At 46.4% G+C, this 10,974-nt stretch overlaps 2 non-coding genes across 2 annotated transcripts; one reads left to right on the forward strand and one right to left on the reverse strand.

Annotated features, from left to right (window-relative positions):
* Positions 1–9,571: 9,571 nt before the first annotated feature.
* On the reverse strand, positions 9,572–9,646 carry Trnat-ugu (transfer RNA threonine (anticodon UGU)). The gene has a single exon. It is a non-coding gene; the product is annotated as a tRNA-Thr (tRNA).
* Positions 9,647–9,814: 168 nt separating this feature from the next.
* Positions 9,815–9,889, forward strand: Trnat-ugu (transfer RNA threonine (anticodon UGU)). Its single transcript has one exon. It is a non-coding gene; the product is annotated as a tRNA-Thr (tRNA).
* Positions 9,890–10,974: the final 1,085 nt, after the last annotated feature.

The following is a 10,974-nucleotide window of genomic DNA, read 5'->3' on the forward strand; positions in this document are numbered from 1 at the left end:
TCATCGATATACAGTGATGATTGTTGGAATGGCTCTGCGCACTATGGGACTTAACATCTGAGGTCATCAGTCCCCTACAACTTAGAACTACTTAAACCTAACTAACCTAAGGACATCACACACATCCACGCCAGGGGCAGGATTCGAACCTGCGACATAGCGGTCGTGCGGTTCCAGACTGAAGCGCCTAGAACCGCTCGGCCACCCCGGCCGGCCAACAGTTATAAAACATTATGACCACTGCCCACCGTGACGGTGGGTGCCTCCTGGTGGCGTTGCGGTCACATGACACGGCAATAAAAGCATTTAAGTGGAGCAGACACAGACGGGGGAGCACCCAAGTGAGGATATGGGATGCAAATGGGAAAATCCATTGAGATAAGCTGTTATTGTCACGCAAATTCTGTGAACGAGTATCTCAAGAACGGCCAAGTTGGTCGCTTGTTTACGTGCTACCGTCGTGGGCATCTTCAAATGGTTCAAATGGCTCTGAGCACTATGCGGCTTAACTTCTGAGGTCATCAGTCGCCTAGAACTTAGAACTAATTAAACCTAACCAACCTAAGGACATCACACACATCCATGCCCGAGGCGGGATTCGAACCTGCACCCGTAGCGGTCGCTCGGTTCCAGACTGTAGCGCCTAGAACCACACGGCCACTCCGGCCGGCGTGGGCATCTACGGAAAGAGGAAGAAGTACCGTGAAACTACCACTAGTCGTTAAACGATCGGATGTCCACGCCGCTTCACAGAACGTGTGGTTCCGAAGCTTGTTTTCTCTGTACCCTAGTATAAATGGTGATCTGTGGCATCTCTCCCTATATAGCACAATGGTGTTCACATGTTGAACTAACGACGTCGTCAATTATGTCTGCAGTGAGCATGATACCATCTGGATTGAACCATCGATCAGTGGAAACATGTCAGCTCTTCGGGTGAATCACATATTTGGTCGGTGGTCGTCTCCACAAACGTCGTCATCGAGGTGAACGGCGGCTCGAAACGTGCAGCACGCCACGGACGCAGCGTGGTGGGAGTAGTTTTATACTACGCGAGACATTCTACCGCGCTCGCATCGGACCCTGTTCTAGTAATCGAAGACAGGCTGACAGCTGCGAACCATTTGCATCCCTTCATGCTGGATGTCTTCTCCGATGACGATGCCACCTTTCAGCACTAGATTGTCCGTGTTTCGGAGCTATAGCCATGCTTTAGTGGTTTGACGAGCATTATAGTATCAGCCGCCCATTATTTATGGGAATTACATGACCTGTGGTTAGACATCTAATACCGCGTACCTCCACAAACCTACCAACAAACTGTCGGATCCTTGATAAGCAGAATCAGTGACATATTTCGTTCCAAAGACGAACAAACAAGCTGTTCAGCCGGTGGTCTTAATGTTTTGGCTGATTAGTGCGGACGCAAAACGTGAACTGCTATTATCTGTTGGGAGCTCACTTAATTACATGTTGATTATGAAGAGGTCGACCTCTACGAACCTTAGAATATTTTACCGATTGTGTCACATCCTACATTGCCCTGAAATATTTCATTCAATTGTTTCATTAGTACTTCTGCTTCGAATCAAATAAAAATCTAGACCTGAGGCAGTATGACTCTACTGTGTAGATATAGTACGTATAGTTATGAAAATGAGTTACACGATAAAATTCACTTTCTTTTCTTTATCGTAAAGCTGTTAGACACATGAATATATACATATACCAACTGAATGTAGCGAATGATTTACGTAAACCGTTACAAACAAACAATCTGTAGGGTATTTGTGTGAACTGTCTATTTCAGAGAGGCCAGCAGGACGTCCTCTCGTGGGGCAGTCTTCTGTGGTGTGTTCGACGATCTGTAATTCTTTTGAGTCACAAAGTGGGGATGCCTGCTCACAACATTTGCGTAACAGATATGTAGACGTGCCACGTTGAGTTCTAATTCTTTTCAAAAGTGACACGATTTACACGGCAGGTAAACCCCCAGTGGTTTTTGGGTGGGTCCATTTATGAGCTCACGCTTTCGTAAGGCTGAACTACTATTCCACATTAACCCTTACTTTGGTTCGTAGTCGTCTAGTGCAGAATCGGTTTTGATTTGCATCTTCGATATGTCGATGGACTTGCACATTTTTACCATCCACGATCTTACTGTACTCGCTCATGAGAGGTTTTATGCATGTAGTTGGGTTGGAACAAGAAGGGGGGAGGGGTAAGTTGCCTTATTATTGAAAGTCAATGCGTAGGAATTTATTTGATAACACCAGGAATCATTCTTGTGGTGTTTATTATGTGGGCTTTTCAGTCAAACAGATGCACGGCACTCAGCGAGAAGACAAATCCATTGCGGAAGAACGCAGGGTGGATGCTGATGCTTCCAAGGTCGTTCCAAGTAGCTTTTGAATGAGGTTTCTTCTTTAATGTCTGTCAAGGATAATCCTCTGATACTTTTGTGCTTTATTTTAAGTACTGTTATTTCAAACTGTACGTTAAGTTTCCTTTCGTTGATTATACTGTGTGGTTGCAAGTAGGAAGCCTCTTGTATGGTGGCACTTGGTTGGAGTCTTCATATGCAAAGGTATTTTCCCAATGCATCTGAGTCCACTATTAAGATTTTCTCTCACTGTTAGATTGAACTAGACCTTTGTTTTAAGCATCAATTCGGTGGCTTAATCGGAATGGAAACTACTAGTTATCTCAGCCTTAGGTTTTGGATAGTGGTCTGCCAACTGCACTGCGCGGTCTCAAAGACAGAAACATGCCCGCAACTCATCACCAGCCTCTCTTCAATTTGAAGCTTGGCTGGCTTCTGATGATACCCGTCACAACATGGCTGTTATTTAACGGTTTTAGATCATTTTATTTTAAGTATAAATTGATTGCAGTATATATTTTCAATACTTATCACAACATGCAAGCAAGGCAGCAGCTGAGTAATAGCGAGTGGCTGTTCTACATATGGGAGAACGTTATCATCAGATGCGCCAGGAGAGGGTCTAGCGTGGAGCACGGGAGAGTGGGATCCGTATCGAGTAATGGTCGTTGTAGAAGGAAAGGCCGGAAACGTAATAATTATTCAATGGGAACAACTCGCCGTTTAGGCGCCGAATTGTAACATCGTGTTACAAAATAACAACGACACCGGTGTACGTCTGCAACAACGCCAGAGGAGTCATCATCATTAGGATTTCCGTCCAGCGAGCTGGGTTGTAACTACGCGAAAGATATGCTTCCATTGGTTCAGTTCGGGTATAGCTTTTTTCTCGCCGGTGCAGCCCACGTTACTCTAATCCTCTTGAGACCATTATTAACCTGGTTTGCACATTTCTTTGTACGCCGCCCAGTCAGTGCACTCGCTTTACATAACCACTTCAGTCCCGCACCATCCGTTCTTTCCCCCACGATCAAGGTCACGTGCATGTCCCTATTTACATATTCGTTCGTAACTCTGTCACTTCTGTTTTCCTGTGGAGCTGACCTACGGAACTTCATTTCACATGCTCGTATTTGACTTTTGCTCTCTTATTTATTACACATGTCTCCAGACTATACGTCATGATTCGCAGGAGATACGTTTCGTACACAGTCCGATCTCTCCAGAGGGACTCCTTTGTCCCAGATTAGGTTTCGTAGTTGGAGGAGAAAGCTGGATCATTGTGCTGTTTTGTCTGAAACGTCTAGTTTGGCCCTTAGCGCTAACAACCAGAGGCGGATTTTGCCCGCTGACACTTGGCGCCGGCCGATGTGGCCTTGCGGTTCTAGGCGCTTCAGTTTGGAACCGCGTGACCGCTACGGTCGCAGGTTCGAATCCTGCCTCGGACATGGATGTGTGTGATGTCCTTAGGTTAGTTAGGTTTAAGTAGCTCTAAGTTCTAGGGGACTGATGACCACAGATATTAAGTCCCATAGTGCTCAGAGCCATTTGAACCATTTTTTTTTTCACTTGGCTACTCATTTTGTGCATTCTCACAGGGTACTTTCCTCTACGCCCTTAGCCCCTCTGGTGGAAGACATAACGTCGAGCGACCAAATTGCAGTACGTGAATTTTGCGTGCTGCTGAGGCAGTCGGCGTTGGGGTCGGGTAGGGGCCACAGGGCGTCTTGATATCAGGAATTTCAGTACAGTACAGTGAGCTCAGAGGTCCTGTGGGTACCACGCGACGTGTGAACATTTGTATTCTGAACAGAACACTGTTTGTATATAGAAATCATGAAACCCGCTTTCCTGTGAATGTAAAGCAGGCCATAGAGAATATGAAACACCTTGGAAATTCTCTAAGACACAGTATGAATTTTCTCTGAACTCCTCTACTGGAATATGACGATACTAGTTTATTCAATACAGACTGTTAAATGAAGACTAACTAGCTAGAAACAACATAAAATGAAGTAATAAAACGAAACAAGAGACATATGTATCACGTTACTTATGTAAACTTGTCTATCTGACAATCGGTGTGGCGCTGCCTAAACACATCGAAGAGTTTTGCCTGCGCTGAGGGGCTAATTGACCTACATTTTGGCGCCTGCTCGTTTCACACATGTGTTACACCTATGTGTCTAATGTGGAACATTTAAAATTGTAATTATCATTTATCATCAAAATGAGCCGTGCACAGCTCGTGTTCATCCCATTAATTGTTTGTCATCTTCTATTAAGGTAGTGCAGCGTCGTTTTCTTATTCCATTTACTGGCGTCACTAACTTTCTGCCTTACTTGCCCGTGAGTGGCAGCAGCAGCGTGTATCGATAAGCGCACTGTCGTACCATCTCTGGGGCGACCGATACTATTTCCGGATCGTCGTGTGTCGGGTAGTCAGTGACTGGGAGACGCACCAGCAGTGCAGTCGCGACGGAGCAGCAGTCCAGTCGGTCAGTTGGCGTGGAGCAGGAAACAGGCGCCCGTCGCGCGGAGTCGGGCTGGAGGCGGTGGCGGCGTGCACGCGCGGCTGGAGTGTGAGGTGCTGCTTGCGAGTGCTATGAAGTTCGTCGACCACCGACCTTGGACATGAAAGTTCAGTCCTCACTTAACTTACCATCGAGCCTCAACTGTTTACATTTCTTCGTTTGATCCTGGTTGTCGCCTTTGAGACATTCCCGCGTGCGACAGAGAGTGTGTGTTTAAGTCGACTAATACTCCAGCCGCCTTCCTGTGAAATTTATCTTAATTTATTCCCTGTTATGGAAGTTCACCAGCGGTGTCTTCTGCCTAGTGGCCGTTGAAGTTCTGGTTACTTGCCCTGGTCGGTGACGTAATTTTAGGCAGTGTACTTTCCTCGTCGTATTGTTGCTGTCCAGCATGGCGTGTGGTTCGACAGCTGAGGTGTTGTTGGTCGTTTGGGCATCAATATTCTGTGTGTCGTGTATTGAAATCTTGTGGTCGTTTTGCTGGTTGCCTGGAGCGGAGCTGATTTTGTTGATTGCATTGCTTCCAGATTAAGAAGTCGTTGGACAAGCTGCCTGTCTCACCTAAACGGACCTTGGTATTACAGTCCCAGGCCGACCCTTAGAAACTTCTGAGCGCCATTCCTTGTGTATTATGCAGTAATTTCCCTGTTCGAATTTTAGTTATTTGGTCGATGTGTGGCTTTCAGCCCAGTAATAATATCTCTTAAATTAATGTCCTTGTCTTGCCCTTAAGGCATTAGATTGTTAGTTTTTATTTTATATGAAATGTTTCAAAATGCGGACTTCTGCCCTTTAAAATTGAATCTCTTCTTTCTAGGGCTTAAGCCGTTAAACTATTCGTTGGTGGGCAGCCTTCAACCGAGTTTTAATATCTATTAAATTAATCTTCTTCTGTTGCCCTTAAGGCATCAGATTGTTATGCTGCCTTCAGCCCAATTTGCATGAAATGTTTTATGTTAAGGCCTTCTGCCTTGTGATTGAAACTCCTTATTGTTTAATATGCGACCTCCAGCCTAGTTCCATTAATTTTAATTTGCTAAGGCCTTTAGCAGATTATATTGAATATTTAGAAAATATTCTTGGGTCAAACCTCCAGAAGAATCTTGTATTTCAATTTTGCTTAAGCCTTATGTCTTGGATTTTTAATGTGGCCATCAGCCAATCTAAAGTTAATCAAAGGAGGTCGATTAAAGTTTTGAGTGTTTGCATCCTTGTTGTAATATTGTGTGTGGATAAATAAGCTTTCTATGTTGAGTTCAACAGACAGGAACTCATTTTGGTCCCTTTTCACAACCTAATCCACTCTCTCCACGTTTCACAAGACGTATAGAAACTCTGGAGAAACAACGAGTCAACACAACAACACATAAATCACAATACGATACTATTACTAGTAGCTAATTTCTTTACATTAAATTACAATTACACATGTTTCGTACTGAGTGACACAGCTAAACACCCCACTGATCACACAGTGCTCTTACGCTACTTCTGTTGATCACCATCGGCAATGGCGCCATCCTCCCATACCTCAACATTAGCACACCATACATTCCAGCAGTTTACAAAGAACGTTGGTGAGGCTGATGGGCCGATAGTTGCCTACTGGCTATCGGCCCATCAGCCTCACCAACGTTCTTTGTAAACTGCTCGAATGTATGGTGTGTTGGCGGTTGGGTTGGGTCCTGGAGTCACGTGGCCTACTGGCTCCGTGCCAGGGCAGCTTCCGCCAGGGTCGCTCTACCACTGATAACCTTGTGTCCCTCGACTCTGCCATCTGAACGGCCTTTACCAGACGACTACTCCTGGTTGCCGTCTTTTTCATTTAAGAGAAGCGTATGACACGACCTGGCGACATCATATCCTTGGCACATTATACGAGTGATATATCCAACTCCCGGTCCAGATTTTTATCCAGAATTTCCTGTCGCTTCGCACTTTCCATGTCCACGTTGCTGCTTCCATAGTTCTCCCTATATCCAGGGCAATGGGATCCTGCAGGGCTCTGTATTGAGTGTACCTCTATTCATAGTGGCCATTAACGGTCTAGCCGCGGCTGTAGGGCCGTCTGTCTCACCCTCTCTGTATGCAGACGACTTCTGCATTTCGTACTGGTCCAGCAGTATTGGTGTTGCTGAGCAGCGCCTACAGGGAACCATCCACAAGGCGCAGTCTTGGGCTCTAGCCCACGGCTTTGTTTTCGACGGTAAAAGCGTGTTATGCACTTCTGTCGGCGTCGTACCATTCATCCAGAACCAGAACTGTAGTGGAGACGTATCGATTTTCAGGACTGGCTTTCGACGTCCGATTGACTTGGGCTTCCTCTCTTTCGTCAGCTTAAGCACCAGTGCTGGCAGCACCTCAGTGACTCCCACTGCCTGAGTGACACCAACTGGGGTGCACATCGCTCTACGCTTCTGCAGCTATACAGAGCCCTTGTTCAATCTCGCCCTGACTACGGGAGTGTGGTTTATAGTTTGGCAGCGCCCTCAGCGTTGCATTTACTCGACGCTGTGCACCATTGTGGCGTTAGACTAGCGAAGGGAGCTTTTAGGATGAGTCCGGTGACCACCGTCCTTGTGGAGGCTGGAGTTCCTCCGTTGCCGGTCAGGCGCGCACAACTGCTGGCCAGTTACGTTGTTCACGCTCGTAGTTCTCCTGAGCATCCGAATTACCGTCTCCTTTTCCCGCCCACGGCGGTTCATCTCTCGCATCGGCGGCCCAGGTCAGGGCTTACAATTGTAGTTTGCATCCGATCCCTTCTATCTGAACTGGTGTCCTTGCCTTTACCACGTACACTCGAGGTCCAATCGCACACACCTCCATGGTGTACACCTAGACCGCCGCTTCGCCTGAATCTTTCACATGGCCCAAAGGGCTCGGTTCACCCCACAGGTTTCCGCTGTCACTTCATATCGATTGTTGACATGTACCGAGGCCATGAAATGATTCACACCGATGGCTGATGGTCACACTGGCTTCGCGTATGTCCGTGGAGGACATACTGAACAGCATTCCTTGTCCGATGGCTGCAGTGTTTTCACTGCAGTGCTGGTGGCTATATCTCTTGCTCTTGAGCATATCCTTTCACGGCAAGGGACGTCGTGTACTGACTCCTTGAGCAGCCAGCAAGCTATCGACGAGTGAAACCCTCGTCATCCTGTGGTAACGTCAATCCAGGAGTCAATCTAGAGCATTTTTGCCGAGTTTAACCACTGGTATGATCGGTGCTCTCCCACCAATGCGACGGAAAGACGCCATCGCACCAGATCCGGTTGAAGATGATGAGATGTCGCTTGTAGTCAGACGAGAGATGTTTAATCATCTGACTGTGGATCCGATCAGGTACAGGAGCTGTGTCGGGGCAAAGTGCAATGCCACTGACGAGCTCCCACTCTGTAATTGGGGCGTTATAGGGTTCACTGTGGCGTGTAGTCAACGAGAGGACTCTCTCTTCCATCCGCCGTTTGAGAGTGCGATAGGCTGGGGGATAATTCTCCGACAGAAAATGGTCGGCAATTGCGCTTGCGTCGGTGGATAATATGCCATTTATGTTAACACCAGGAACACCTGTTTGGGTCTGGTACCCAAGAACTTATTTGATCTTTGCCGAGACTTGGGAAGGTGACGTATCCCACCCAATTGTGGTGACGTATCTATCCCAACACTCCTTTTTCCGCCTTTTGATAAGCTGGCGACCACAGGCACGGAGACGTTTAAGGGTTATGAGGTGCTCGAGGCAAGGGTGCCGCTTATGCTGCTGTAAAGCTCGCCGATGCTCCTTAGTTGCCTCAGCGACCACCAAGGGACTGTCTTTCGCTAGGGGGTACCCTCCTAAGAAACAAGGCATCGCCGCAGAAACGATCGTTTACACAAACACACACACACACACACACACACACACACACACACACAGGTGCTCACGCGCGCACACACACAGGTGCTCACGCGCGCACTTAAGTGTCAAACAAATTGATTATGGCATGCATATTCAAATACAGACATAAATAAACAGGCAGAATACGCCGCTGCGATGGGCAATGCCTGTATAAGACAAGTGTCTAACGCAGTTGTTCGATCGGCTACTGCTGCTACAATGGCGAGTTATCAAGATTCAAACTTGAACGTAATGTCATATGAAATGATAATTAAATGGACACCCTAGCTGCAAACAGGCGTTCATGTACTTCATTGGGGACATGTTGAAAATGTGTGCCCCGACCGGAACTCGAACCCGGGATCTCCTGCTTACATGGCAGACGTTCTATCCATCTGAGCCACCGCGGGCACAGAGGATAGTGCGTCTGCAGGGACTTATCCCTTGCACGCTCCTCGTGAGATCCACATTCCCAACATGTCCACACCACTACATTCGTAGTGCGCCTAATAGATGTTTTGCCCATCATACTCATTACTCGTGGCAGATTAATCTACCAAGTCCCGTACGAGTTCGGGCATAGCGTGTGCGTTCGCCCAAGAAGGTCAATGGTCGGGAAGCCATATTTTAACTATATATGACGGTAGTATCTGTTCCCTAAAGAACAGTTACAGTGGATGACCATGCAGCTTTGCTAGAAATGAAATGATAATTAAATGGACACCCTAGCTGCAAACAGGCGTTCATGTACTTCGTTGGGGACATGTTGAAGATGTGTGCCCCGACCGGGACTCGAACCCGGGATCTCCTGCTTACATGGCAGACGCTCTATCCATCTGAGCCACCGCGGGCACAGAGGATAGTGCGTCTGCAGGGACTTATCCCTTGCACGCTCCCCGTATATGATGGGCAAAACATCTATTAGGCGCACTACGAATGTAGTGGTGTGGACATGTTGGGAATGTGGATCTCACGGGGAGCGTGCAAGGGATAAGTCCCTGCAGACGCACTATCCTCTGTGCCCGCGGTGGCTCAGATGGATAGAGCGTCTGCCATGTAAGCAGGAGATCCCGGGTTCGAGTCCCGGTCGGGGCACACATTTTCAACATGTCCCCAATGAAGTACATGAACGCCTGTTTGCAGCTAGGGTGTCCATTTAATTATCATTTCATTTCTAGCAAAGCTGCATGGTCATCCACGGTAACTGTTCTTTAGGGAACAGATACTACCGTCATATATATCGTAATGTCATAGTCGGCGCACGAGTGATGGGACACAGCATCTCTGAAGTAGCGATGAGGTGGGCATTTCCCCATACGACCATTTCACGAGTGTACGGCGAATATAAGGAATTCGGTAAAACATCAGATCCCCGAAGACGCTGCGGCCGGGAAGAGATGCTGCAAGAACGGGACCAACATTTTACATATATATTCTTTAATGATATTTTCACGAATGGTGCAGATGCCTATTTCAAACGCACAGCTCAGTATCTAGAATAAAGACTACAAATGAGAATGATGTGCATACGTATTTTAAAAAAACTTACTGTGTTCCCAGAAGTGTCCATTATTCAGAAACACACTTTTTCGATAATTTTTTGCATCCATGAACTGTGTATCTATTAATAACATTGAGTTTCAGAAGTGTGTAAAGGAACTATTGCTGGCCAACTTCTTCTCCTCCAATGGGAGATTTCTTAGAAACGACTGATGTCTGTATCATGAACAACATCAAACAACGACAGTGATATGAATAATCTGACAGCATATCTGCAGTAAAATAACGTGACAAACGCAAAATAGAGTTAAATTTTTTTTCTGTTTGATGATGCATGGCTACAATACTCCATAAGTACCTAAGTGGTTTGTACACGTGTATATTTTGAGAAAAGTTTCTAATTAAATCTTAAACGCTATATCTTTGGCGTATTCCACCCTCATCAAGACTGCTGCAATTAGAACTATGGAAGGGATATTAGCTTTTCTATTTTTTTTTTTTTTTTGGAAATATGTCTTACGTACTTTTATTTTACGACGTGTTCTTTACCCTTGATTTCCTCACGACCGAACTATGGAACAAGTAGTAAATCTAATCTAATCTAATGTAATAAACCTCCGACGGCTCGGCCATGTGACGCAGTTAATGGCTCAGCTTGTGATTTTCGCGAACGATAAATG

This window comes from Schistocerca nitens, chromosome 7 (assembly GCF_023898315.1).
Source record: "Schistocerca nitens isolate TAMUIC-IGC-003100 chromosome 7, iqSchNite1.1, whole genome shotgun sequence".
Taxonomy (NCBI): domain Eukaryota; kingdom Metazoa; phylum Arthropoda; class Insecta; order Orthoptera; family Acrididae; genus Schistocerca; species Schistocerca nitens.